This window comes from Teleopsis dalmanni, chromosome 1, assembly GCF_002237135.1.
Source record: "Teleopsis dalmanni isolate 2A chromosome 1, ASM223713v2, whole genome shotgun sequence".
NCBI lineage: Eukaryota > Metazoa > Arthropoda > Insecta > Diptera > Diopsidae > Teleopsis > Teleopsis dalmanni.
Window position 1 is genome coordinate 225,142,888 of NC_051846.1, and position 2,514 is coordinate 225,145,401.

Consider the following 2,514-nt stretch of genomic DNA (forward strand, 5'->3'; position numbering starts at 1 on the left):
ATTAAATAATTTTTGATTATTTAAAAAAGCTACAGATCTTTGTCATCACAATGGTTGATAGCTGCCTCCAAGTGTAAGTGTTGTGATTCGCAGCTACACGCACTTTTTCTATAAGCCTAAAAGATTCTGTCATTAGTGTATTTACTTTGGGGTAATAATTTCAATATAATGGAAATCTTCATACTGAATATAAGCTGAAAATGTAGGATATGTATAGCAGCAGTAAGTAAGTAAGTAATGCACCCGAAAATCAGACAATTTCGTTATTTTATAATCCAGACAAATATTTTATGTTCAAAATATTGACAGATTCTTTTTTTTTTTATTGAAAATACTAGGTCTATTGATAAGTACCTGACCTATATTACTGAACAATATTCAATTTTTTCCATTTTATAAAAAATCACCAAAGTGCATTATTTCAATTATTTGCAAAAAGCTAATCAAACATCTGATGAAGTCGAAACTTTTACAGATGTCGTTTAAAACTTGCCAGATATACAAAATATAATTGATTCTGTTCTGACGTTGCCATCTGTTGTGAAGTCAGATACTAATTAATCCACCTAGATAATAAACCACCATTTATATGTTATATAGCCATTGAATAATCCATTTATTGTGCCTATTTATATAACATAAATTCTACGAGAACCTATTATAAAATAAATTTTACAAACAAATTCAAACTATCTATTATAGGTATTTTCAAAAGAATATACAAAAATGCATATATAAAACTTGGTAGAATTTTCTATGTACACATAAAATATCTAGATCAGGTTAGACTTAAATAGCGGCCTTATGTACCAAAGCTCACTTGCATTCAAACAATGACTCGTTGTGATACCACGAATTAGCGTTGTTCATAAGCAGACCAGTAGGACCTCCGAAAGGATTACTATAATCAGCTTACAGACAGTGCTGAAAGGCACGACTCACCTCTTCAATTGTAATTTCAATTGTAATCCCACACATCCTTTATCTTCCCCTCCTCTCTTTTTCACTCTTAGCTCAGACATCACCCATTCACATCGCAACCCAACCCATTCGTCTTGTAATTCTTTCATGTTATCTGCTTTCAGATTTCGGCTGGTTACAACAACAACAACAATAATTCAACTCTTCCAGCGAAAATGAAACGACTTAGCAAGTCCATATCAGATCAGTTAGAAAAGGAACCTCTAAATTTTGAAGCTTATCTTAGCCAATTATAGACACTGATACATATACACTTCTACAAGTACACTTCTCTCCTCATCCGCAAAACCACAAGCCAATCTCATAATATGTCTTTATGGTACGTATAACCACTAGCACCGATAACGTAGTGTTGAGCAGCTTACGCTTCAACTGTCCATCTTGAGATCTAACATCTTGAGATTTTTTTTTTTTAGTCATATTTAGGTATTTTTGTTTAACTGAAAACTTGGTTGTTGCGTATGGGATCGCATGTACGAAAAATGAATTGAATTGGAATTATCAATTAATTAATATTGACATTGTATTGTGAGTACTTTTTTATAGAATATATATCTTCTTATTTAATACAATATGAGGTCGGATTATAGTGATATTACAGAAAACTATCCGAGTTTTTAAAAACTGTGAACCATTCAAACCACATCTCCGTATCTTTAATATTTCAATTATTTTAACTAAAATATAGCGTCTTTATATATTTATAGTTAATCATTTTAAGTAAAGAGGGAAATAAATTTAAGTTCCTATCGAAATAAATTGCACTTAAAGTATTTAAAAATATCTTTAAACAAAATTTTAAGTGTTAATAAAATAAAAATAACTACCTTTTAAAGTGTTATGGAAATGAAGTAAAGGTGCAAAAAAATTTATGATACGCATTCTAACATAATATAAGAATAAAAAAAAAAACCAAAGTGTATTCTATAGCTAAAACTTTAAAATTTAAATGGATCTTTTCAGCGTATCTACACAAAAAATCTCGTTTCAACTTGCAATAAGGTATTAAATGTTCAGGGACAGCATAATAATATGCGTTTACAAAATATTTAGTTTACTAATTGTTTAAAAATTATCAAATACATAATATTTAATTTGTATATTAACATTTTAGTTTTGTTGTTAATTAAAGACTATCGCCTTCTTGTAATCAGCACTTGATGTGCTTTGGGCTTGATCGTAGCAATATGAAAATCTCAGTATCTGGTTTTGACTTCATACGTCGACCATATAAAAGTCAATAAAATATTTGAGTACAACGGGAAAATAAAAAGTTTTTAGTCAAAATTTTTATGATAAGCAGTTTTTTACGAAATTTTGTCAAAAAAAAAATTGTATGAACCGATTATAGTCATAATTTGAGATATGCATCAAATATAAATTTTGGGTTATAAGCGTGCCTACTTCCATAGATAAGATATCAAGTTTTAACTTTTAAAGCTATTGCATAATTGTAGCTAGGCAGATAAATTTTGGACATTTGTACAGGGTGCCGAAAGTTTTATAACATGTTGTAAATTTTAAAAGCGTATA